The 27,445-nt window shown below is 42.8% G+C and overlaps 1 protein-coding gene across 7 annotated transcripts in view; it reads left to right on the forward strand.

The window, feature by feature from the left end:
• The first annotated feature begins 272 nt into the window (after positions 1–272).
• TBC1D5 (TBC1 domain family member 5) overlaps positions 273–27,445 on the forward strand; it is a 525,247-nt gene continuing 498,074 nt past the window's right edge. For 3 of the 7 annotated variants that reach the window (XM_075922103.2, XM_075922104.2, XM_075922102.2), the window contains exon 1: positions 307–497. The gene's annotated coding sequence lies outside the window, so the exon portion shown is untranslated. Of the gene's footprint in view, positions 498–27,445 lie in introns of all 7 variants that reach the window. The other 4 variants (XM_089776643.1, XM_075922105.2, XM_075922100.2 and 1 more) reach the window with 4 other exon arrangements.

Raw genomic sequence — 27,445 nt, forward strand, 5'->3', positions numbered from 1 at the left:
CGAGCCGTGTCGGGCTGGGGGCCGGGCGGGGATAGTTAGTTTTCTGCAAATAGGAAGTTGGCATCCGGAGCCTCCATCCACGCGGCCCGGCCCACTAGCGGCGGGGGAGGGGGGGGGGCTGGTTCTATAGGCGAGCGCGCCCCCTCCCGACCTTCCAACCTGGGGGGGGGGAGGGCGCTGCCTTAGGTCGTGCCCCTCCCCGCTCAGCCCCGCCCAGGAAGTTCTCTGCCCCCCCCCCCCCCCGTAGCGGCCAAGCGTGAGCAGCGCGCTCCCGCTGCCTGTGTGGGCGGCCTGCGCTTCCCTGCGTGCGTGCGGGAGGGGGCGGCGCCGCGCGAGCGTCTGTGTGCGGGCAGAGCCCGTCCCCCTTCCCCCCGCCCTGCCCCGCTCGCCTTGCGGGTCGCCGCCGGGCCGGCGTGGGGCTGGGCTCTGGGCAGCACAGGCAGGGGGGGGAGGGAGAGAGGCTGAGCCAGATCTTCGTGCCACAGCGGCCGCAGCAGGTAAACCCAGCCCCAGAGCATCTCACCTCCCCCCCGCCCCCGCCGCCCGACCCCCTCCCTCCAGCCCCCTGCAATAAAAGTGCCCCCCTCCCCTCCCGGCCTGCCCCTGCGCCCCAGCCCGCTCCTGGGTCACGGCGCTGCCGCAGGAGGGCTAGGAAGTGGCGGTGAGGCCTGTATGCTAGAGCTGCGGGAGGCGGCCCCTCCCTCGCCTCTCAGTGACTTCCTCGGGCTCGTTTTGGGGAACTGATGAGTGCCTGGCTGGAGGCTGATTAATTACTGGCTGAGAGCAGAAAGTCTCAAGCAGATAATTTTCTCTCCTCCTCCTCCCCCCTTTCATTCCTGGCCGTGGAAGTGCATAAGGAGGAGGGGGACGTGCTCGGTCACCAGATTTTTCCTCCTTGGATTTGTTTTTTTTTTTTTTCTTAAGTTTTCGTTTCCACTCTTGGGAAGTTAACTTCAGAGTTCCTCGCAGTCTCTGCACGCCATTCACGTTAGGTTTCCTTCTCCCTTTCCCTCCCGTCCCCCAGTCCTCGCCCCTGTTCTTTTCTCCCTTTGGTTTCAGTGCACTCTAGTTATCAGTCTGTTTCACTAAAACCCGCAGCTTTACCTGTCCCCTTCATATTTGTTTTCTTATCCACTAGAGTAGTTTGAGTTACTGCCTGTCAGTTTCAAGGCAAAGACCTTTGTTAGTATAGTTCTAACTAATATAAAGTGCTGTATACTCTTAGAGTGCTATAGTATATCTCCATAAGTAGTTTGGTTTTAGCTAGAGATCCTTGTAGCTTTTTTCCCTAGGACAAATACTAGGAAAAGTTTTGTTGCTGCCCCATTGGCCTCTTGCCTTAATATTATGATTGTGCATGTTTGTAAATATTTAGAAACCATTTTTTTCCTGAAAGAAGCATGTTCCATTGGTTGGAAAACTGAGTTGGGGTCAAGATCTGGATTCTTTTCCCAGTTCAGCCTCTAGCTTCCTGTGTGACATGTGAAAGACGCTTTGTACCTGTTTTACCCAATGGCAAAAATTGGTGATAAGACCTACCTTTGAGATTTATGGACAAAAATCTTTATGTAAGAAAAGCACTGTTATATCAGTGGCCATCTCCTTTGCTTTTGTAAAATGTGCTAATTGATGGATGTTATTTTTAGTTCTGTTTATTACACTGTAGTTATTTGTTTACTTGTATTATCTCCGTCAAGGATTTTAGGCCAAAAAAACTCTACAAATGTTTTCCAAACAAATCTGGTCTACATTGTTGACATTGAAAATATTTAATTAAAAATTTAGAGAGATAAAATGGAATTAGTAACCTCACATCATAGGCTGTGTGCATACCTCACTTTGAGTCATCACATACTGTTATGTTTGGGGCTCAGCTGGTTGGGACTTTATATTCCTTGATAATTGCTTACAGAGAAAGGAATCTGATGATTTCACTATTTTCAGACCAGTTTGTCTTTTGAAAATGTAGTAAGTCTATGGCTCACTGTCATTGCTAAGAAGTTCATATTTAACGTTCCACAGGCCTACCTAGTATGGAGATCTCCAGTTTTAGTATCAGAAGGCCCTAGCCACTGTCCCTCTGAAGTCCAAAGGTGAAAGCAATGAAGTAGAGTGTATTTTGGTCAATTTATATTGTGGTAGCATCCAGCATATGCCAGGCAATCACAGAGGATGATGAAACCTCCTGTGCTGAAGAATTTGCAGTCTCAAGAGTTTGGTTATTTTTACAGCTCCATAGTCTAATAATTTGTTACAGCTGTGCCAGTGTTTTTCATGTGCTCTTTTATGATTTGTGACACTTTGGTGTGAACTGCAATGTGCAGATGAAACTAAGTGTGAAAACAGAGTAATTGTTAATTTGTTAGACACACGCGTGTGGCAGGGTTTGTGTACGTGTATTTTTTTGGGCTTTATGATGGCTTCATAATTCAAATGAAACTTCAAATCAGTTGGAGGCAAAAGCTATTTAATGGGCTCTCTTTGGCTCACAAGACAGGGAGGAGATTCTGTACCCTTCTTAGTCCCAGAACCTACTTCCAAAGTAGCAGGCTTGAGTCTTTGATTCTTCTTCTTTTGAGGACAGTTAAATGAAAATGGGGATATGAATGTGAAGTTCTTTGAGTTGTACTGATGTAAGGCACTATTAAAAGCTATGGCTTTTGCTTATTACCTAATCACAGTAGCAAATGAACTAAAAACCAAGGTGGAACCTACAAGTACAGTCCTACCAACAAACATTTATCTTTCTTAGTTTTTAAACAGAAATTAAAAATCTTCATTAACACAGCGGTAAGGTTGCATGATGGTAGCTCATGCCTGTGTTTCTCAACCTTTTTTTATAAAGTATCCCAATTTGCCCCACCTCACCCCCCCCCCAAAGTACCCCCAGTACCTATAGTTTTCAGACTTACACAATTTTTTTTCTACCATTGCAACACATTTGCTTAAACAACTTAATCATAGCCGGGTGGGCTATGAGAGCGCTGTAGTCAGCGCTGGTCAGTTTCAGCAGCGGCTGACTTGGGGACGCCTGGGGCAGAGCAGCTGGGGTGCTGCTGGGTTGCTCCAGTAGCGGCGCTCCTGGGCGCTACTGGACCAACCCAGCAGCACCCCAGCTGCTCTGCCCCAGGCGTCCTGATTCAGCCACTGCTGAAACTGACCAGCAGTGGCTGAATCAGGACCTGGGGCAGAGCAGCTGGGGTGCTGCCGGGTTGGTCCAGTAGTGCCCAGAGCAGGTGCTGCAGGACCAATCCGCAGCGCCCCAGCTGCTCTGCTCCAGGGTCCAAAACAAAAGCCTGGTCTGCTGGGGGGGGCACACTATCCGCGCGCCGCCCCCCCCAGCAGACCAGGGACACGGGGAGCAGAGCAGCAGCGGCAGCGGGGTTCTGCGCCTCTGAGGCTTTGCTCTGGCAAAGTCTCAGAGGCGCGGGACTCCCCCCCCCCCCCCCCCCCCGCGGCTGCGGCTTCAGTCCCAGTGCCTGTGGTCTGCTGGGGACCGTCCCCAGCAGACCACAGGCACCGGGTCTCAAGCGGCAGCAGCGGCGGGTCCCGCGCTCCTGAGGCTTTGCTCTGGCAAAGCCTCAGAAGCGCGGGAACCCGCCCCGTGCCCCTGTTCTGCTGGAGACGGTCTCCAGCAGAGCAGGGGCACCGGAGCAGCTTACGAACGGGGCTTTCTCGCCCCGGAGCTCGCAGGTAGCAATCCGCTACCTCGACCTCCGGGGCGAGAAAGCCCCGTTCGTAAGTGCGGATCTGACGTAAGTTGGATCCGCGTAAGTCGGGGACTGCCTGTATATGTTTTTGAAAATACCCTTTTCTTTTTATTGGGAGAAATATGGTTATTTCATAGAATCATAAAATACTAGAACTGGAAGGCACCTCAAGAGGTCATAGTGTCCTGTCCCCTGCCCTCACTAAGGCAGGTCTAAGCACTGTCTAGAATCTCTCATAGATGTCTGTCCAACCTGCTCTTAAATATCTCCAGTGATGGAGATTCCACAACCTCCCTAGGCAATTTATTCCAGCGTTTAACCACCCTGAAGTTTTTCTTAATGTCCAATCTAAACCTCCGTTGCTGCAGTTTAAGCTCATTGCTTCTTGTTCTATCATCAGAAGCCAAGGAGAACAAATTTTCTCCTTGTAACACCCTTTTAGATTCTTGAAAACCACTATCATGTCTCCTCTTAGTATTTTCTTTTCTAAACTAAACAAGCCCAGTTCTTCCAGTCTTCCCTCATAGGTCATGTTTTCTAGACCTTTAATCATTTTATTGCTTTTCTCTGAACCTTCTCCTATTTCTCCACATCTTTCACAAAATATGGTGCCCAGAACTAGACACAATACTCCAATTGAGGCCTAATCAGCAAAGAGCAGAATGGCTCACAACACTCCTGTTAATGCATCCCTGAATCATGTTTGCTTTTTTTGCTACAGTGTCACACTGTTGACTCATATTTAGCTTGTGGTCCACTATGATCCCTTTCTGCAGTACTCCTTCCTAGACAGTCTTTATGCGTGAAACTGATTGTTCCTTCCTAAGTGGAGTACTTTGCATTTATCCTTATTAAACTTCGTCTTATTTACCACAGATAATTTTTCCAGTTTGTCCAAATCGTTTTGAATTTTGACCCTATCCTCCAAAGCACTTGCAACCCCTCCCAGTGTGGTATCATCTGCAAACTTAATAAGTGTACTCTCTATGCCATAATCTAAATTGTTGATGAATATGTTGAACAGAACCGGTCCCAAAACCTTTGTGGAACCCCACTTGTTATGCCCTTCCAGCATGACTGTGAATCATTAATAATTATCTCTGAGAACAGTTATCCTGTCCGATATGCACCCACCTTATAGTAGTCCCATCTAGGTTTTATTTCCATAGTTGATTGATAAGAAGCAAATGCGAGTCAGTTTCAAATGCCTTACCAAAGTCTAGGTAGACAATGTGCATTGCGTCTCCCTTATCCATGAGGCTTGATAGTCTATGGAAGAAAGTTATCAGATTGGTTTGACATGAATTGTTCTTTTATAAATCCATCCTGGCTGTTACCTATCACCTTATCTTCCAGATGCTTGCAGATGAATTCCTTAATTACTTGCTCCATTATCTTCTGGGGATGTTAAATTTTGATTAATTACTCAATTAGTTGATAAGGAGGGGCACTCGCTATCCCACTGTGCTTCTCCCTTTGAAAAGTACAAGAGCTGCCAGTAGCTCTTGTATATTTCAAAGGGAGAGAGGCAGTAGTTCCCTCTGCCCCCTCTCTCTGTGAAATGTACATGAGTCGCCCCTGGCTCTTGTATATCTCAAAGGGAGAGAGGTGGTGGGAATCCACGCCTATGGGGAGCAACACCATCCCTGTTAGCACGGGGCTTCTGCTATGTGCCTCTTCCTTTGAAATATGGAAGAGATGCAGGTGGCTCTCGTATATTCCAGAGGGATAGGAGCAGCATTGGGAACAGCACAAGCAGGACTGTTTCAATCCCTGCTTGCACCATTTTTCCGCTGCCCCTTCCTCCCCGTGGAGACTGTGTTGGGGGCGGGAATCGGCTTTTAAGCCAGCTTCCCCCAGCACTGGCTTGTGCTCCGCCCCCCTTACTGCCTCTCTCGGATAGGGGCAGCAAGGTGGTGGTGGGGGAAGCAACTAGTCGATTTTCTACTTGACTGCTCGATAAGCACTTGCTTATCGGGGTAGTCAGCTAGTTGACTAGTCACTTATATCCCTATTATCTTCCCTGTCACAGAAGTTATTCTGAATGGTCTGTAGTTTCCTGGGTTGTTCTTATTTCCCTTTCTATAGATGGGCACTATATTTGCCCTTTCCCAGTCTTCTGGAATCTCTCCTGACTTCCATAACTTTTCAAAGATGAGAGGTAAAGGTTCACCTACTTCTCTATCAGCTCCTTGAGTATTTTAGGTTGCATTTCATCAGGTCCTGCCTCAGGACCAACCCCTAGACAGCATGGCCGCGGCAGCGGTGTCTCCAGCCTCCGGGACTATGTGGCCATTGCAGCGGGGCCTTCCTCCAGGGTGGCCGGGACAGTGTGGCTGTAGCAAGGGGGCACACAGCCAGGTAAGGCCGCCCTCATCCTCAGAACTCCCCCACCCCAATCCTGTCACTCTTCCTTCCCTCCCTCCCTCCCTCCCTCCCCACAAGACCTGTCAACCTCAGCTTGCTCGGACTCTCTCCCTTGTTCTTGCACCCTCTCTCCTGGTCACACACTGCACCCTCTCTTGTTCCTGCTCCCTCTACCTGGCCAGACACCCTACTCCCAACCTGCTTCTGCACCCCAGCTCCCTCCCAGATCCTGCACCCCATCCCTTTCCTACTTCCTGGCAGCCCTGTCTTGCTCACTGTACCCCTCATTTTTGTCCCTACCCCAGAGCGAAAAGAGGTCCATAAAATCCACTAACTCCAGAACCCTAGGAAATGAAATCTGGTCTATGGGAAGCCCTAAACATCAGTTCCCTTCTTCCTTCCCCTCACCCTGTGAGGCCGGTGCACCAGAGGAGTGAGGTGCCTCAGTTGGAGCCACATCAGTGAGCGTTGGTTGGGTGTGGAGGAGCTTCTTGCTTCTCGCTTGTGTGGCCTCCAGCTGATTCTTTTGTGGGTCAGTGACCGCCAACCCAAAAAGGGTTCCCCACCCCGACATAAAATATAAAACATTGAAATATTTTGTGTAGGACATAATATTTTACTTTATTTAAAATGAAGTTTGATAAAATAACATGTGAAAGTTAAAACACTTAATCTGTTTAATAATTAAAACTGTTCTTACTAACTGCAGCTAGTTCAGAAAATAAGGTTACCATACCCAGCAGGGTAGTTATAAACCTCACTCCTTAAGTGTCAGCCCGCAGCCATGTCTGAAATTTGTGAAGTGGCCCCCCTTCCAAAATTATTGCCCACCTCTGGTCCTAGTGTATACATTTTTAATATATAAGGCAACACCTCCTCCCTTTTTTCCCGGCCTATCCTTCCTGAGCAAACTGTACCCTTCTATATCGATATTCCAGTCATGTGTATTATCCCACCTCTCACCAAGTCTCTGATACCAATGATGTCATAGTTGTGTGGGTTTATTAGCACTTCAAGTTCTTCCAGCTTATTCCCCATACTTCTTGCATCTGTATATAGGCATGTAAGATACTGATTTGACCCCCTCCCCCTGCCGACACCATCTTCACAGCCAGGTATTCACCTCCAGGTTGCACCTGTATTTGCCTGGGCCCTGACCTTTGACAAGAAGGACTGAAGAAAATGCCACCTGTGCCCCAAACTCCTTTACCTGTATTCCCAGAGTCCTGTAGTCACTCTTGATCTGCTCAAGATTACACCTTGCAGTATCATTAGTGCCCGCATGGATGAGTAGCATGGGGTAGTAGTCGGAGGGCCAGATAATCTTCGATAATGCCTCCATAACATCTCAGACACAGGCCCCTGGCAGGCAGAATACCTCCCAAGATGACATGTCAGGATGACAGATGGGTGCCTCCATCCCCCTCAGAAGAGATTCTCCAACCACCACTATCCTACATTTCCTCCTCACAGTGGTGGCTGCAGACTTCCCAGCCTTAGGGTTACAAAGCTTCTCTTCTGCTTTAGGAGGTGATTCCTTATCTCCCATATCCAGAACAGTGTAATGGTTTTTGAGAACCACGGTGGGAGGGTTGGGAGCAGGGGTGGAGCACTGCTTGCTTCCAGAAGTGACCAGCTGCCAGTGTTCCCCCTGAGTCACAGCCATCTTCTCTACCACCAGTGATGAGTCGGCAGTCTTTTGTAACAGGATATTTCCTCATCCTCAGTTGTCTCCACATGAATACTCTCCAGGAATTCCTTGTGGATTCGGATACTCCTCAGCCTAGCCACCTCCTTCTGTAGCTCTCTCACCTGCTTCCTGAGAGATTCCACTAGCAGGCAACTTTCACATTGGATGGCTTTCCCAGCCTGGATTTCAGTGAGTGGCAAATTGGAAGCCATAGTCCCTGCAAAACCACACCAGGATCTGGGTAGAGACTTTCGTGGTCAGGTGGTCTGTCTGGCTACAGGTGGAGGAGACAAAAGCAATGCTGGCCACAGGTGTTGTGGGTCTTCCTAACTATATTAGGACTTCCCCTCTCAGACTCTCCTGTCTGCAGCCCCCTGTCCTTTGATAAAACATGATTAGACTTAAATTTCAAAATGCATGGGGGCTACAGTTACCTACCTTGAGACCTGAGGGAAATATTTTTGGTATTCTAATTGTGTTCCCATGTTATCATCAGAATTGCCATTTTGGATCATATTGGTGATCATCTATATCAGTGGTTTTCAAACTTCATTGCACTGCAGCCCCCTCCTGACAACAAAAAATTATTTCATGACCCCAGCAGAGTAAAGCCTGAGCCTGCCTGAGTTCAACCCCCTGGTGGGGCCAAAGCTAGAGCCGCCTCATACTGGGCCAGGAGTTCAAAGCTAGCCTCAGGCAGGGGACCTGTAACCTGAGTATTTCTTCTCAGGGCTGAAACCCTCAGGCTTTAGCTTCAGGAGGTGGAGCTCGACCTTCAGCTTTGGCTCTGGGAAGCAGGATTTAGGCTTTGGCTCTAGCCCTGGGCCCCAGCAAGTGTAAAGCAGCCCTGGCAATCTCTTTGGATCCCAACCCACAGTTTGAGAACTGCTGAACTAGACTACGACTATGTCTCTTACAGTGGCCAAAACCAGATGCATCAAAGGAAGTTTCAAAATCCCCCGTAATCTGTAACTGCAGAATAACATGGTTTATAGACAAGGTTTCTACAAACTCCTATAACCTACTGGTTGGCTTATGGCCTAAAGCTTGAAAGTTTCTATCCCCTAGAATATTTTTCCTTTTTTGATGTCTTTTGTAATGTGGATGTCTTCATTATCCATACAAATAGCTCATCCTTGTACAAATACTCCAGTTAGCTAGCCACAGTAATGCTCAGCCCTCATGAATGGTTAGAAGAAATGTATAACACAGCAAATAGTTTAAATTATTTTTTCAAGTATTCATTACCTTGCATTTGTCAACAATAAATTTAATTAGCCATCATGTTATCCATCTAGATTTTATAGATATCTTTTAGGTTCTTTAATCTTCTATAGTGTTGATTAATGGAAACAATTTTATTTTTTATTGAGTTGTAAGAGACCCCACTATTAACCCTTTGCCATGCTGAAAATAGTCCATATGTATTCTTCTGTTTCTAAGCCATATTCTTTTCTGTAGTAGTAATATATGTAATATATCATAATTAGTTTTTCTTAACAGCCTTGTTATGAGGAATACTGTCAGAGGCCTTTTTGAAAGTGTTTCTTTTTTATCCACTATTTTGTTGATCTATTTAAAGAATTTCCATAGATTAGAGAAGCAAGATTTTCATTTACAGAAACAGTATGGGTTTGTTTTTATTCAACCTACAGATTAGGCATGTTACCTAAATTATCTACTGTAAGGTAGCTACTTTGTACGCTTCTACACTACATTAAGTAATTCTATAAGATCTTCTTTGAAAAGTAACTTGTAAAAATGGCATTGTAGATTTTATGTTAATCTCATAATGGTTTCCATATCAAATATGCTGTGTTTGGTATAACTCTGACTACAACTTGAATAAATCTGAGTAATAAAGAGCCTTCTCTGCATAGCCACTTTTCAGTCTTTGATCACAAGATACTCAAAAAGGAGCAAAGAATTTGATCTAAATTATTCATGTGATTAATACTTACAGGTTTTATAGTGCTTTCCATCCGTAGATATTGGTGCTTTACAAAGGTGAATATCATTTTCTGTAGAGGGAAGTGATTTATCTGAGACCTGATGGTAAGTCAATGATGAATCTGTAATCAGAACCCAGGTCTCGTGAGCCACCATAACAAGGTCAGTTCACCAGCATGAACCAAAATATTTGATAACTCAGTTGATTTAAATGAGTTCCTCTTCCAAGCTTTAACAACCATTTCAAAACTCTTTGTAAGAAATTAGTGGTGTGTATGCATCCGTTCCCCTTTCTAGCTGGTTACCTAGTGTTTGTATTATTTTGAGCTTTTTGCATCTTATTAATAATGAAGCCTGCCTTGAGGAAAGGGATGTTAACGAAGTGGTGGCTGGTTACTTTATTCCATCTTCCCTGGTTTATGAATTTGCCAACTAGCTTATTTACATATTTCCACAATGACATACTTATATTATGATATTAAGGGTAGAAAAGCTGCTGTTAGCTTCAAACTGAGTCTTGTCTCATCCTTGGCCTTGGGCAGATGTAACTTTGGAAGGAAATTCCATATTTGGGGAGATGAGCTGAAAACATTTTTGTCAGACTATTTTTTTAAATGGCAGCTATTTGAAAGATTAGAATAAATCCCGGGAGATGGATCAGTTGGCAGAGAGTAGCAGAGATGGTCAAAGGTGACTGCCAAATTTATCACGTGGATTGTATAGTAGACTATGCGTAATTTGTCTGTGATAACTTTGCCCATTAGAATGCAGTATGAGCTTATAAAGAGAATCAGTCCTGATGAAATTGGATGAGGAAAAAGTAATGGAAAATAGCAGCTGCTGTCAATGGACGTAGGCACATTTTGAAATAATACACAGTTGAAACTAAGGTTCTCAATACATCACCTGGTTCCAAACTCAGCTGAACTTGCATATGATTCTGGTAGCAATGGTATGCATGCCATTGCTTTCGTAAAAGGAGTTGATTCTGAAAAAGAACAATAAACCTGTCAAACAGAATAAATAGGATATGAGAGCAGTGCTGAGTGAAGAAAAGGAGATGGACATTTAAGACAACTCAGGAAAAAATGCTCCATGATTTATTATGGTAAAGAAAAAGTGGTGTAAAACCAGTACAGGCTGAACCTCTCTAGTCCATCACACTCTGGTCTGGGATGATTTTAGTTAGCCAGATGTCCACTTATCATGGGTGTGGTCAAGTTTCCTATGGTCCCATAAAGTTTATTTACAGCCACCAATCCTGGCTCTCAGTGTTCTGTGCTGTTATTTAGCTCTAATTTACCTCTAAATGTCTTCTACAAGCCAGGTAAGCAGTCAAACTGCAGGTAATGCTGCTAAGAATAAGCATTTTGTTTGTTTTATCTACTTGTGCCAAGACAGTAAAATTGTGTAACAACACTAACACTTCGTTATGAAGAGAGCAGATAAGCCTTGGTTAGGTATAGGCTTACGTGGGGTGTATCACTACAATCATACATTACTAAGCAGCATTGCAAGAATTTTTCCATTTATTCTCCTTGGCGCAATAATAATAGAGATCCACTCACTACAATATTGACCTTCTGTGGTTTGGCAAATCTCAAGGGTGCCAGACTAGAGAGGTTCAACCTGTACAAAAATGTAATGTACTTTTGTGTAATCCTAATTTGTATTTGGCATTGTATGGTCTTGGTTGGCATAGTAAGATGAATATTTTTCTCTCCAATTAATAGGCTTTGTCCAATCCAGGGATGGTGAACCTATGGCTTGCGGGCCTATGATCTGGTCTGTAAGGCTCAGGGCTCCCCCCTCAGTGGTGTAAGCCAATGCTTGTACTTCAGTCACGCGGGGGACACCATGGCAGGAGTGCCAGCATTGGCTTCCTATTGTGTGTAGGGGGGAAGGGCCCGAGCCTCATGGGCCCAGTCCAGGCAAGCCGTGTCTTGATCCAGTCTGTGGGCTGTGCCTGGAAGTGGCTGTCTGTTCATGGGAGCACTCCATGCAGGCACCACCCCCTGCTGCTATGATTGGCTGAATCATAGCCAATGGGAGCAGTGGGGAAAGGTGTCCTGCAGTGCATAGAGGTGTGTGGAGCCATGGGCACTCCCCAAGCTCTTTCAGGTAGGCGCCTATGCCCCTCTTGCTCCTGTACCCCCCTTCCAGACTCCATAATCCAACATGCTCCTACACCCTCCCTCCCACCCAGACACCCCTACCTTACTCCTGTTCCCCTTTCCAGACTGCACTTTCCCACATATAGCCCACTTGTGCATCCTCCTTCCCTTCCAGACCCCTCTCCTGCACCCACCCTACCTTCTGCTCAGACCCTCAGCCCATTCCTGAACCCTACCTCCTGCCCAAACCCAATGTCCCCAGCCCGCTCCCTAGCAATCCCTTCCTGTGCATTGAACCCCTCATTTTTGGCCCTAGCCCAGAGCCTGAGGGCCCCTCAATCTTCTAGACTCAGCCCTCCCACACTCTGGGGGGCCATATCAATCAGGGTGTGGTTTTGGGTTTTTTTGCCTCTTACTAGCATGTGGTATTTGACTGATTTTTATGTGGATCAAAAAAAGTTCCCCACCCCGGTCTAATCAGTGTCAGTTAGATTTTTCTGAGTGCGAGATACTAGAATTGGAACACAGTACATGGCTTTATACCTATAGATTAGGGATGTGAATGACTAGTTGACTAAATGCTTACTGGATAGTTGACATGCTAGTTAACTAGTCATTTCCCTGCCCCCCGTTGCTGCCTCAGAGGCAGCAAGGGGGTACGGAGAGAGGGGTGCTTCAAAGCGGCAGCACCACATGGAGCCCGGGGCCAGGCCTCCGTCTCAACAAGGCGCTGCACCTTTGAAATGCTGCATGCAGCCTGGGGCCAAATTGCATCAATGATTCGATTTGACAATCAACATTTTACTATAGATCAGGTATTCAAATTTGAAATAGGTCAGAAGTGAGTGATAACCATTGTCATTTTATAACTGTTTAGTGAAACTGTGCAAAACTTTTTTCTTAGACTGTAGCAGGCATCTGACCATGGTTTTAACTGCCCTTGTTGATAATATCAGTTGAGGTAGATCACAGACTAAATTGAGAGGGTGCAAGAGAGTTTATTCTGTCTCATTTTTCCCTGCAGTTCCCGCACTTTGGGATATCAGGGCCATGTTAGTCTGAAGAAGAAAGAGAAACTTCTGGGATGTAGAAATGCAGCTGGTAGGAGCAAGGATGAGCAGCTGCTCCAGGGACCTTCAGCACTGATGATGTCATCAGTGGATCTTCCCTCTCCTTTGCTTTTTGGCTGTTCACTTCAACTTCTTCCCACCTCTATTTTTTTTGCTATAAGAAGTCATGAAATATCTTTTCTTGAGTTGTCTTCAGTGTCTCTCTTTGTGTGATCTCCATGAATTCTTTCTTCCCCTCTCTTTTCCTGTGTCTCAGTTTGGGTAACTTTCTCCCAACAAAAAAGTTTAACCACACCCCAGTACAACACAAATTGCGGCACTGATGTGATATTTGCTGACTATTCCCTCTTCGTTCTGCTTGTGTATTACATCATTTCTTCATTAATGATTTGTCTGCATTGTCTGTTTTAGGGATGTTGGGATGTAATTGAATAGTTGTGTAACCGCATAAAATTTTAGTGATTACATGACTATTTGATAGTCTCTGGAGGTGACTAGTCCTCTGCCACTCACACTGCTGACTCTCTCAGCACAGAGTAGCAGGTGGGATTTGGATCACAAGGGGAGCCAGTTTAAAAACTAGCTCCTCGTTCAGACCATCCCCTGCCTCCTGATGCAGAGGCAACAGCGCAGGGTGGTAGTGGCACCAGTCCATAGGAAGTCTGAGCTCTCCAGGGACAGAGGCTCTCCAGGAACAAAGGCTGCTCTGTGGGATGCTAGAGCAGCCCCTGTCTGCAGGGAGCTTGGATTAAGTGTATTAACTATCAGTTAACTGAATAGTTAACTAACCGCATGAATTCTTAGTGGTTAGTCAACTATTCTGTAGTCCCCAAGGGTGGGGCCAGCAGCCAGTGCAATCTGGCCCCACTCCCAGGGAGCCCCTTGCTACTCTACACTGCTCCCTCTGTACCAGAGGGGGCAGCACGGGGTGCCAGGCAGGAGCCAGGTTAGAGGCAACAGCATGGGGAGGCAGAGATCCCGGTCCGTGGGGGGTCTGAGCTCCCCATAGACAGAGGCTGTTTGGGGGGGGTCTGGACTCATCACGGGCAGAGGCTGCTTCACGGCAGTCCCCACTCCCCTCTGCCCTGCAGAGGCAGCAGAGTGGGGGAGACAGGTGAAACCGTGGAGCTGGTGCTTGGGGGGAATCGGCTTTTAAGCTGGCTCCCCCAGCAGTGGCTACTAGTTGACTAGATTAACTGATAAACCCAGGCTTATCCATTAATCGAGTAGTCGACTACTCATTCACATCCCTAGCTTGAACTCCCCCTATGGACAGGGGCTGCTGCCATAGAGCTACCTCTGTTTCCAGCTGGCTCAGGCTCACTGTGGACAGAGGTTGCTCCGTGCGATGCTGGAGCAGCCCGTCTGCAGGGAACTCAGACCCCCTCAACAGACAGGAGCTGCTTTGTGGCAGCCTCCCCTGCCAAACCCTGTGCTGATGCCTCTGACAGAGCCAGTTCTGGGGGGAGCTGGCTTTTAAGGAGTGGGGAGAATGCATGTTGTCGACAGGATTAACTGATAAACCCAGGTTTATTGGTTAATCTTGTAGTTGTCTATACGTTGATATCTCTAGTCTGTTTAGTGTGAAATCTGTTCAGGACAGAGACTTTTATTTTGTGTTTGCACAGTGGAGTGCTATCATAATGTAAATAATAATAATGAGTTGTAAGTGAGGAAGGACAGATTTAATATCAATATCATTACATGGTTACTCACTGTAGTGCACAGCATGACTGAGTACTTTCCAAGATAAACAAGTAGATGATTTTTGCTAATTGTAGGCATCATGGAAGTAGTAGATCTTAAGATGGGATATAAATAGAGAGAAGGCTTTTTGAATCATCTCATAAAGGACATTCATGTGCTCCCGGGATTATTGAAAAGTCTCAGGGCTGGCTAGAGGAGACAGAAGGAAACCGGGTGTAGAGAGGCAGAGACGTGTTGTCTAAAAGGAGATTGAGTTTTATCCAGTGAAGAAAGTGTGAAGCCATGGAGGTATTTTAAGAGTAAAGTGATCTGTCAGATCATCTTACTGTCTTCATTTTGTGTGGATTGGAGGGAAGGTGATGTAGGTTACACTAAAAAGGAGAAAGTTGGAGTAATAAACTCTGGAGATGAGTTTTAACTCTGTAGACGGAGAAAAGTGTGGCTCTTATTAATTATATGGATGAAGAGGGAACAGTTCTTACAAGGCAAAAGAAGGATCTGAAGATCAACCAGCACAATCTGTGCCTGAGTGATAGGAGGATCAGCCATATGTTTGTCAGGCATATAGGGGTTAGGGAGCTTTTAATCCAGCACCTCTCAAAACTATTCACTTAAGAGGAAAAAAAAAGCATTAATGCGTTAATGATTGTATTAGTTTTTGAGAGCACCAACAAGAAGCAGCAATATACTGTGTGTTGTTTCCCCTCTAGTTTAAAAAAAGTTTCTATATTTCTTAGTGTTACATTTTAACTAACATCTCTCATTTGCTCTGACCAGACAACTGCTAACATTAGTAATCAAATTAACCTCTGAGTAAATGAAAAATTGAGTATTAGTTCTCCTTTTTTCCAACTCATTGAGAAATTACCTTTCAAAGCCCTGAGCTACAATTTTCAATTATTTCATCATTATATGGTATTAGGATCAGACAGGAATAAAATAGCTGCCATTTGATTTGAGTCCAATTTTCGATACATAGATAAGGATTTTGATTGGTAAAGGTAATGGGTATATCAATTTATATTGCTGTTTATTTTGCTGAATTTTACAAGAACTAAAATATGCTTTCAACTTTAGAATGTTTCAGTGGCAACCAGTACAAACTTTCTTGTTTTCTAACAATCCATCACCTTTTCCAGTCACAATGCTCAATGGATTGTATGGCTTTCAGGGTAGAGAATGACATGTGCTAACAACTTCTTTGCTGCACTACATGGGGTGGAATTTCCACAGTTCCCTTACCTTTGACTGTGTTAACTCCCCCCCCCCCCCCCTTTGATTTGGCATTCTCTGGAATTAAAGATGGGTTTCCCCTCAGTAGTTTTCAAAGTGTGTGCTACAGATTGAACTTCTATAGTCTGGCACACTGATCTGGAAAAATCTGTGGTCCGGCATGATTTTAGTTAGCCAGATGTCCACTTATCATGGGTGGGGCCAAGTTTCCTGGAGTAGCATAAAGTTTCTTTAAAGCCAACAGTCCTGGCTGTCAGTGTTCTGTGCTGCTGTTTATTCTTAATTTAGCTCTCTGTCTTCATAGAGCCCAGTAAACAGTGTATGTGTTGGTAATGCTGCTGGACAATATTGACCTCCCATGGTTCGGAAACTTCTCTGGTTAGGCAGTGGTCAGGTCCCCAGGGTGCCAGATATGTTCAACCTGTATCAGTATCAGATACTCTGGCACAGTTTTTGGAATTTAAGTTTAATTGGGTATTACCAAAATAAACAGAAGTGTTAGGTTATTCCTGCAATGACCAAACCTAGCCATGCCTGAACTTAGTAGTAACCTGTTGATTTAGCAAGTTGAAAATGTTACATACCGGTAAGCTTTATCCCTCCTAAGAGCAGCATGTTATGTCTTAACATCTGTCTCAGTCTTTTATGACTGATCAAGCTGTGTCCATGGTCAGTGTCTGTCAGTTTTTCCTTGACTTGTCTCCATGTGTAGCCAGAAGCCCTCTGTTTTTAATTCTCTGAGGGCTTTATCAGCCCAGGTGTTAAGACTTCATTACCTTGTTGTGTATTATGTTGGCCTTTAATTCAAATATCTTTACACAATTACATGTAACAACAGATTTAATTACATACATGCCTGTTTTATTTGACTCCACTATTTTGTTATAAAGTCACTCTTGTGTGCAGGGCAAGGTTTTTTATTTGCCCATTTTAAAAGATGCACTGTGTATTTTAGACTTTTAAATTGGATGTCTTACACATAATTACTAATTAAAGTCAATGTAATTACCTTTGACATTTTGTATCCATTTGAAGAGTCTTCATCCCAAGTTGGTGCCTGAGTATTTCTGTTTTAGGAGTGTCTCTCTGATTGGGTAACGTACACTGTATAGCTGCAATATCAGAATTATAATAATTTAATATTAAATCTGGCTTTTGGATAGTCAAGGCATTAGCTGTCAAAAATGTTCAGTGAGCTGCTTCATTGTGAAAGACAACATTTTATCAAACTTTTAGAGCAGGTAAAATGGTTCTTTCTTGAAGCAGAACTGAGTGATCATAAGTAAAATTTTCAGATTATTTACAGTAATACAAAATGTTGGAATGAGATGTTTAGACTTGACTTTATTTAGAAATTCAGTTTGCATATTTCAGTTTTACAGCTCTTCAGCTTATTCACTTTAAATAGTTGTTACAGAAAACAAGTCAGGAATGTTTGTTCCAGGACTCTTTGGAATTTTAGATCTAATATTAAGAAAAACAACTGGGGATGGCAGGGAAATGGGGACATAAATGTCAATAACTATGAACATACCGATCCTATCAACAATCTTAAATGATTTAATCATCATGATTTACTTTATTTTGTCATGTGACTAGAAAATTGAGCAAATTTCTTCTTGATGTAAGATCATTTGAGATTGATATTCATGTGGTGCTGCTTTAGATCCTGAAGGTAATCTGTCATAATCACAAATGTTAAAGAACATTAAGATAACATTTCCTAAATTGATGTATTTTGGTTTAGTAAAAAATACATAAGATTAGAAACTATCCTGCATAAAACTTGTGTGAATGTCATTCCTGATGTTTATATATGACTTTGCTTTATTTTTAGATTTTTGGTTTTAGATGATTTCATTACGTATTTTTTTAAAAAAATATTCATTACTTGAACTGTATGTAAAACATAAGGTTAAAATAAAATGAGTTCCTCTAATGGAATGGAGCTCTGGATATGTGCCTTATAAATAATAAATAAAATAATGCTGTCTCTTTCTGACAACCATATGATTTCATAAAATTAGTTTACTGTGAAGTATAGCATTTGATACTATACATGACTCAAAAGATGAAGCTTGTACAGTAGGAATAGAAAATTACTTCTGCTGTTTATTTTTTATCATAGGCATTTCATCTCACTGCCTATATTTGAGTTGCCATAAGCTTTCTCCAATATTGTAGATTTTTTTTCTGTGTTGCCTTGTTCTCCTGACGTTTCATCACTGATAAGGAAATTAATTGACCTGACAGGGGTCAGACAAAATATCTGTTGTTTTCCTGTATGTTTTTGCATTATGTCAAACAATACACTTGTTGTTATAGATTCTTATGTAAAATGGATAATAGTGCTAGTATGGTTAAGTGGAGTAATGCATTACCTTCTGTATGCCTGCTGAGTAAGCACTTAGTTTACGAAGTCAAACATTGCAGTCCTGGGTTTCAGATTGTTTGAGATTTGTTCCAGGAAGGGGAAATGGGTCTGTTCTCATAGGCGTGGAGTCATGACTGGCATTGCTGCTGACTTCAGCAGTGGAAAAGCCTCCATTTAAATAAACTTTGAAGCAACTGTTCAATATAATTATAATCAGTATAAATTTACTCAGAGGCTTGAGAGGGAGGATGAGTGTGAAGCATACCAGGCAGTTATCAAGTTAAACCACTTTCTCTTCATTGTTTCTGCCTTTCTGTTAATTGTTTATATGTTTCTATTGATTTTTTTTTTTTTTTTTTTTTGGTGTGCTGGTTGAAATGTTTAATATGTGCCACTTAGTTTTTTGCCTGATAGGTTAATATTTTGTTTCATCTGAAGTGAAATTAAAAACATAGGATCCATTGCTGCTTATTTCTATTTCAAATAAAGTAATGGCAAGACTACTACTGAGAGAGGTTTAAAGAATGAACAACACGGCTACGTCTAGATTGGCATGATTTTCTGCAAATGCTTTTAACGGAAAAGCTTGGGAGGGAATTTGGGTGCAGGAGAGGGTAAAGAAGGGGATGCTGGCTCGGGGAGGGGACTCCAGACTAGAGAGTGTTGGGGCCAATTGGGGGGGCTGGGGTACTGATCAAGCCTCAGGACATGGAAAAAAAAACCCTGAATGGTTGTGGGAAGCAGGGTTTGTATTTCCCCCCTTAGTGCAGTGGTTGGCAATCTTTTTAAACCAAAAAGCCAAACTACATCAAAATTCGGAAACAGTGGTCAACAAAGAGCCAGTATAAGAATGCGTATTTGCATGACTGAAAATATAGAACGTAATATTATTGATAATGACGTGATGATTGATAGTAGCATAAATGAAACATTGTACTCACAGACTCTAATGGGACTTCTGCTGCTTCATCTTTTCATACATTTCTTTGAAGTTTACATCATAACTGGTCCAATCCAGCTTCATGCATGCATTCAGGCTGTCTTCTGTTAGTTTTATGGTGGGGGCTGGGGATGTGGGGGGGCAGGAGTTTGGAGATGTGGGGGGCGTAAGGGGCTCAGGGCAGGGGGTTTAGATGTATGATTGGCTCAGGGTTGGGGTTTGGGTAGGTTCAGGAGTGTTATGATGCTGCGGCCAGATGCGGGCTGGGCCCCAATTGTAGGCTTGTTAGCCAGACTTCAGTTTTAAATAAAGCCCTTACTCACTTTCACTGGGTTTAGACAGGAGGTGTGGGCTCTGTGGGGTTGTGCTCCTGTGCATCTTAGAGAGAACAGTGGCAAGTTATGTGGTCAGAATGATGACCAAGATATATAAATATTTATACGTCTACTTTTATTTTAGCAATAGGAATGAAGCAAAATGGGCATCATTGTAGTTAGTGAGGAAAAAGCTAGAATAAGTAGGAGAAGTGATGAAGACCTCTCTTATGGTTTTATCTGTGTCCCAAGAAAGATGTGAATCTTACAAATGTAGTGAATGAAATTGCAACCTTGTGATTCTATTTGCAAGTGTGAGGCAAGAAAGCAGGGGAGTTTCAGGTGGCCTCTTGGGTTAGAGGCCTCAGTGACACACAGAGGATGATGATATACTCACAGTGAGGAAACTTGTGACAATGAAGAAGAGGAGGTTTAGTAGGAAAGCTCATGTTTGGCTGTTTGAGATGATGGTATTAAACCCTATACTATATTTTATGGACACTTTCTTTATAGCAGGATGAGTTTAGACTGCTTTTATGTATCAGGAAAGCAACTGATTTTGAAATATCGAAGGACACGGTCAACAATTCCATCTGAGAGTCAGAGTATGCATAAATGCAGGAATTCAATCTTTGGAGTAGATTTTTTTTTTTTTTTTTTTTTTTTTTTAGAGCTAAAAAAAAAAAAAGTGGGTGGCTAAAACTTTAATTTACAGTTCATATTTTGAATCTTGTTTATAATGATATTGGCATTTAAGAGACAAAACAGTAAAATAAGATTAGTACATTAAACCAGTTTCATTGACTGATTACTGATTATGATGATCATGGGCCGTGGTAACTCACATCTTAAATTTTTCTCAGTAAGATTAAGAATTTCCACAAATATACCATGACATCTGGCATCAGTAAATTCATTGAGGAAGAAAAGTGGAGTATTTCTCAGTGTTGGTTAAGATCTTACATTTGGATTTGAAAAGACTGACTCATTTTATAAATTTAGTTAATAAATAGCACAATTATTTGAGGCTTCACTTTTTTGTTCTATGTGTTTGACAGAAGAAAATGCAGTCAACACTGTCAGGCTTTTGTTGTTTAAGATAAATTCTTTGACACATTGACAATATGAGGCGTAAACAAGCACCCTTCCTTTGAGTTTGTAGTGTCTAGTTGATTCCTAAATTAATAGTACTTGTTTAAAATTTATTAAATCATGTTGTTGTACTAAGCTTCATGATTGTACGCATGAACATGGTACAGGTAGCTTGTCATTAAATAAGATTATTTAAATTATTTGCTTGCATCTATTCACTTGAAGTAGAGCCCCACTAGCAGTGCACAACATATCTGCACTGCCAGAGTCCTTTTGGGTTCCATGTACACTATCTCTGCCCTCACAGGAAGGCAGATGTGTGTGGCTGGATTGGCTTAAGGCCTTGTTCAAAACTGCCAGCTGCTTAGAATCCATTTCTAGTAATGAGACATAAGAAAGTAGTGGTGGGGAAGGGAACACTTGGGTTTGCAAGGTGTGGGGGAGGGGGAGGCCGTGCCTATTCATGTTCGGTTCCAAGTTGCCCTCATCTGGTACTATTGCTTCCAGCTGGGGGCTTCGTCCAAAACCCCTCTTGTCTACTTTTTTATACTTCCCCTTCTTTGGGAGTTGGCCTCTCTGTTTCATGCTGTCCCTTACTGAGGGGTTTCTACTCCTTCCTCACATATTCTGGTTCTGCCCTTACCTGTTCTCAGCATCCACCTGCCAATTTTATGCCAGTTGTTGACTACCCCTAAACCTTCACTCCTTCCATATCTAGTCACTGGTTGCATTCCATCCTATTTTTTCCTACTCCTGGTTAGCCTACCCCTTCGTTCATTTCCCTATTCACCTTTAATTACACTCTAGTTTTGTGCATATTAGTAGTTTCTTCTGATTCAGTGCAGCAACGTACAATTTTTATCACAATCATGGAGCAGCAATGGGGATAGGATATGTATATTCCCTTATGTCCATTTCTCTTCTCTACATTGTACATTTGAAGAAATTACAAAGATTAATTGGAGCATTTAAAATTATGTATTAGTAATCCTAAAGATAATGTATCAAACCAAAGGGGAAAACATAACTGTGATTGTGTGTGATTTTTTTGTTTTCATTGGAAACTGAAATTGGCCAATGAATCATGTTGAACCTAGTTAACCATTATTACTTTTAAAAAGCACTGTAACAGGTGTGATCAGCAATTACTTCATGTAATAGTGATACAATACAAGTCAGTTTGAATGTCCATTGAACTAAGTGAATCGGGGTTATCTGGAGTTGGCACAGGGAAATTGGGTGTTTTGCAGAGTGGGGTAAGTTATGCTAATGCGATGGTGGGCAGTCTGTGGCTCATTGGGGTTCTATGTGTGGTCCACAAGATATTTTGCTTACTATTGCTCATGCGCAGGGTTGCCAGATTCTGCTAGTTTCTGTCCACTTTTTTTTTTCCTACCGGTATTACTGAAGTGACATGCATGTAAAACGCAACGGTGTGTGAGGTGAGATGCATGCTAACTGCACACAACATTGAATGGAGAGCTGTGTGCTTCCTGTGCATCCAATCAAAGTCTGGTGATGTTTCAATCGAGATACTCTGCAAATTTGAGGTATGCAAAAGCAGTTAGCAAAATTACCTTATCTCGGGAGACCATCTTAGTTCACCGAGATAAAGAGCTTCTCACGTGGCTCACTCACTAGCCTACATTGTCCATCACTGCTCTAGTGCAAGGGTGGCCAACCCATTAAAAGAAGAGAGCTGAAACAGCGGTGGAAAAAATGCAAAGAGCCGCACTGGAATTGTTGAGCAAAAAAAAAAAAAGGACAAAATGCCCCTTTAAAAACCACAGGTTAGGCTTTTTGGCCACATCAGGCTCCCGCCAGCTGCCGCCATCTTGCTGACGCCCTTTTGCCACGTCAGATGTCTCCCCTGCACCCAGTGACCACGGGGAGCTGGGGGTCGTTTGTAGGGGTACATGGGGTGGCTTTGCGACCCTAGGAGAGGCTTCGCGAGTTGCATTTTTAGGGGTTGAAAAGCCACATGCGGCTCGTGAGCTGCAGGTTGGCCACCCCTGCTCTAGTGTTTCCAGATCAAGTAATCACCAAACTAGGTTACTTTTTCTCATTAGTGGTATTCATTTAGGTAACAGTTTTTGATAGTGCAGTTCATATACATACAATTGGTATTCTGAAACACTTTACCCAATCTAAATCTCTCATGCAATTTTTTTATTAATGCTTTTTGTTTTCTTCCACTATTAGATCTTCATTCTTCTGATCCTATTAATGAATGAATTGGACACTGCCCAAAATCCATTCTTACATAGTAGGAAGAAAATAGCCTAATTCAATACCATAGTTTCATGTAAAATATTAATTTATCTTAAGGGGAGATTTTGCTTTATTTAAACATTAGAGGATTAACAGAATGAGATGTAGCCTAAAATGGCAAAAAACATTCATAATTTCACATATAATTCAAAAAACTACATTAAAACAACACAAAGAGGCTGCACCCTATTTAAAAGCAGATTGTGAATGTTCTCACAGTCAGTTTAATTAGTTCTCTGTGCATACACTTGTGATGCTTCCAGGCGTTCCCAGGATTGAGAGGCATCTCACTGCCACCTACTATTAGTATGAAAAAGTCTTGACTGTGCCTGCTGTTGATCAGCTCTCTGATTCCACTAGCTTCTGGCCACTCAGATGCTAATGTTAGTGGAAAGCAACCTCCCTCCCCTTCCCTCTTCTTCCTCCCCCCCCCTCCCTCCCCCGGTCAAGTCCCACAAGCATGACTTTGGAGTGCTCAGCGCCTCTTCGACTAAATGCTTACAGAATTCTCAGATTCTGTTCTTCCAAAGGAATAGTACTGAAAACAGTCCACTCTTGAATTCCATCGCGTGTCTTGTGGGAGAGTTAGCTTGGTTCCCCAGACTTTTTCTTTAGAGCAGCTGCTGCAAAGTGGTTGTTATAGAAGTATTTTACCATTTAAACAACATTAGCCTTTATTTCTGGAACAGTGAAGCCTTTGGCTAGGAGGTGCATCAAATGAGCACTGCAACGGTATGTTGTTAGCTTGGGACTCTCTTCACTCTTCAGCTTTTAAGCAGGCTCCCTGCAAGCACTGCCTCCCTCTCCCAATTCATATGAGGCCATTGATGGCTGTTTCCCTTTGTCAGGGAGTGAGAGGAATGTGCAGTTTGCTGCATTCCTCACTCTGGCTGGGGGGTGCAGGGGGTAGGCAAACCTGGACCTGCCTCAGCTGGGGCACATACACCACTTCCCCCATTATGCCTGTTGGAGCTGCAGCAACTGTAGAACCATAGAATACTAGAACTGGAAGGGACCTTGAGAGGCCCCTGAGTCCATGGAGAGGCACTTATCATCAGGCCCCAAGCTATTGCAGTGTGAAAGGGCTGGGGTCATTCTCTCCCTGGGCCAGTCTGCACTCTGAACCCCTCCTCTCCAATCCCACCACAGAGCAATGATTTAAATGTAGAATGTACATTTTCATTTTATTTTCCAAAAAGCAAAAATTGAAATAAGGACCAGACAAAGTTTGGTGAATCTTCTAGTGGATTCATAAATAGAAAGTGTTTGGAAAAAATTTAATACTTGCTCATTTGCAGTATTATTTTAAGGGACCAGGAACATGTGATGGGAGTTTAAAGTCAGGCAGATGCCCTGAGTTTGTTTTGAGAGACCCTATTTGTAAGAAAACATTTGTAAGAATTCTTCATCAAGAATTTGGGATTTTCCACTTTTTTGTCATACTTAAATAATCATGATTTCTCATTTATTTCTTTATACAAGACTCTACTTAATCAGTGTTCTAGTGCAGTTGAGTAACTGATAGGGTTAGCAATTTCTTTAGAACATAAAAACGGCCATACTGGGTTAGACCAAAGGTCCATCTAGCCCAGTATCCTGTCTGTTGACAGTGACCAATACCATATGCCCCAGAGGGAGGGATCACAACAGGTAATCCTCAGTCACACACCTCCAGAGAAACAGAGGCTGGGGATACCATTCCTACCCATCCTAGCTAATAGCCATTGATGGACCTCACCTCCATGAATCTATCTAGCTCTTTTTTGAACTGTGTTAAAGTCCTATCCTTCTCCTCATCTTCTGGCAAGGAGTTCCACAGGTTGACTGTGAACTGAGTGAAGAAAAACTTCCTTTTGTTTGTTTTAAATCTGCTTTCTATTAATTTCATTTGGTGACCCCTAGTTCTTATTTTGTGGGAATAAGTAAATAACTTTTCCTTATTAACTTTTCTATACCAGTCATGATTTTATAGACCTCTATCATATCCTCCCTTAGTCTCTTTTCTAAACTGAAAAGTCCAAGTCTTTTTAATCTTTCTTCATATGGGACCTGTTCGAAACCCCTAATCATTTTTGTTGCCCTTTTCTGAACCTTTTCCTTTCATGACCATTCTCATATTTTGTAGACAAAAGATGTCTGCAAAATGTTTCCCTTTTTTATATAAAACGTCAGAGCACTCATCTTTGCTCATTGGTACTATGAAAGGTCCCAGATTTGATGGTGTCAGATTTAGGAGTTCAATTCATTTATACAAGTGGTTTGTGTTGATGTCGCTCTCCCTGCGTAGTGCATGAAACCAAATTATTCACTGTGCATCAAGGAAGATGGCTCTTTTATTTGATTATGGAAAGTGTATAACCCAGTGCTTTGTCCCATTTCTCCAGTTTGACACAAATAATATACGATTGATAAGATATCCAAAACATTGATAGATTATTTTAAAAGGTGTACTAAATTATAGAGGAGACTAAGAAATAATCTTATAATGCCTCCACGAAAGTAAGTTAATTGCAGTATTATTTATTCAGCAATATGCAAAAAGCCATGGAGAGAAACTTTTAATTGGGACTATCTCAGTTAGTGAAATACAGGTTGAACCTCTCTAGTTTGACACCCTCAGGACTTGTGCCAAACCAGAACATTTGCCACCGGAGGTCAATATTGTCTAACAACATTACCAGTACTTCCACTGCTTACTGGTCTCTTGGAAGATGTTTAAAGGTAAATTAGAGCTGAATAACAACACAGAGAACCAGGTCTGGTGGCTGTAAACAAGATGGTCAGCATTACCGAACATCATATTTCTTAAAATATGATCAGAGAAATATTTTTATAAGTAAATTTATCGTGCAATAAGATCCTAGTTTTGATGGAAAGTCTATTTTACTATCAAAACAGATTTTTTTATACAGTTACACACACACACTTTGGCTACTTTAAAAAAATATTTGATTATCCATTAAAACTGAAGTGATACAACACATGAACACTGATTATATAAATAGAGAATAACCAACGGATGATTTTGTGATTATTTGCTGGTCACTTTTTAATATTTAAGGTTCTTTCTTCTGTTGAAATATAACTAAGGAAACATTCTTCTAAATCTAAATTATATGCTTCAGATATGATTTCAATAAGCTCCCAAAATCCCATATAGGAATCTAATATTAGGACGCTTATTTTTACAGGAAAATACTTCTCATAAAGTGGGTTATGACCAAAGCATTCCAACTGTCACATCCACACAGAGATAATTCCAAGTGTTTTATTTTAATGATCGAAGTATGATGCTTGGCCACGGTCCACCACCACCTAAGCACATAACAGAAACAATCCTATCCAGCTTGTCTTTCTTTGCACATTTATTTTTTAGTTTGCTGATAAACAGAAATGGAAAGCCCAGAACTTTCAAGATGTTAGGTTGGATGTTAGGCTGGACAGACTAGAGCCATTAAATCATTTTTATGAACCTGTAAGTGTAGCTGTAGCGTGTTTGTGATGAGATTTAATTGTAACTGTTATTTTTAAATGAGAAGTGTAGTATTTAAACTGATTTAAATAAAAACAATTTTTTTTTTTAAATCACTGATTTTTATCCATTCTGGACAGAGCCGATGGTGCCAGACACCTCGCCAGAGAAGACCAATTTGTTGTCTTCACTGAACAAGACCGTCATGCTGACACCTTCCATAGCAGCTGGTGACAGCTTTGATCCCTGCCAAAGCTATCTAGCAAACCCCAGCCACCATACCATCTAGCTGCAAAAGAACAGTTTGGAAATATTGCATCCCATCCAGGGGCACTGATTTCCTCCTTACACATCTGCACCAGATCTGTTGGTGTGGAAGCTATTTACCAAAAAATAAGCAGCAACACTTACATTCTATTCCCTCCGATTGCAACAGTAAAAGGCTGGATTTCTTTGGCCACAGTTTATATCACAGCCACCCTATAATTTATAGTGGCCAATTATGTTGCTCTCCTCTCCAAATACGACCACAAAAATTACTCTTAAGTTTAATGATTTTAGTAATGATATCCCTGAGGCAAAAAGACAACAATTTAAAGCTGTCATCAGAGGATCACACAATCTCCTTCACCACACTCCAGGCTGTTCTTGATGCTGTGAACACTCTTGCTAGTCCATGGCTTATGTCATGAGATATGAGTTGTGGTTGGACTCTTTCTCCTTTCCATTGGAGATAGAATCGGTCATAAAGGATTCAATGGAGAGAAATTCTTTGCTGCAAAGACCAATGAGGCCCTAGATGCCATGAAGGACTCCAGGCCTGCTCTTGGCTCCCTTGGCATCCACACACCGGCATAGAGGCAGTGACAGGACAGAGAGCAGCCATATTTATGACCACAATATCCCTCTTACACTCAGCAGCAGTAAAAACCATACAAGCAGCACTTCAGTGACAAAGATCCAGGTCTCAGTGCTGACACTTCATTGATGGAGTCCCAGCTCCCTAAACTGAACAAGCAATTTTGAGGGATTAGTTGAGCGTTTGGAAAATCTTACCCTCTCCAGCTCTTCCAACATCTGATGCGTTTTTTGATCACTGCTCGCTCCTTTCTATAATAATTGGCATGCCATCTCCTCAGAC

Source organism: Pelodiscus sinensis, chromosome 2 (genome assembly GCF_052426305.1).
Source record: "Pelodiscus sinensis isolate ZL-2025 chromosome 2, ASM5242630v1, whole genome shotgun sequence".
Classification (NCBI taxonomy): domain Eukaryota; kingdom Metazoa; phylum Chordata; order Testudines; family Trionychidae; genus Pelodiscus; species Pelodiscus sinensis.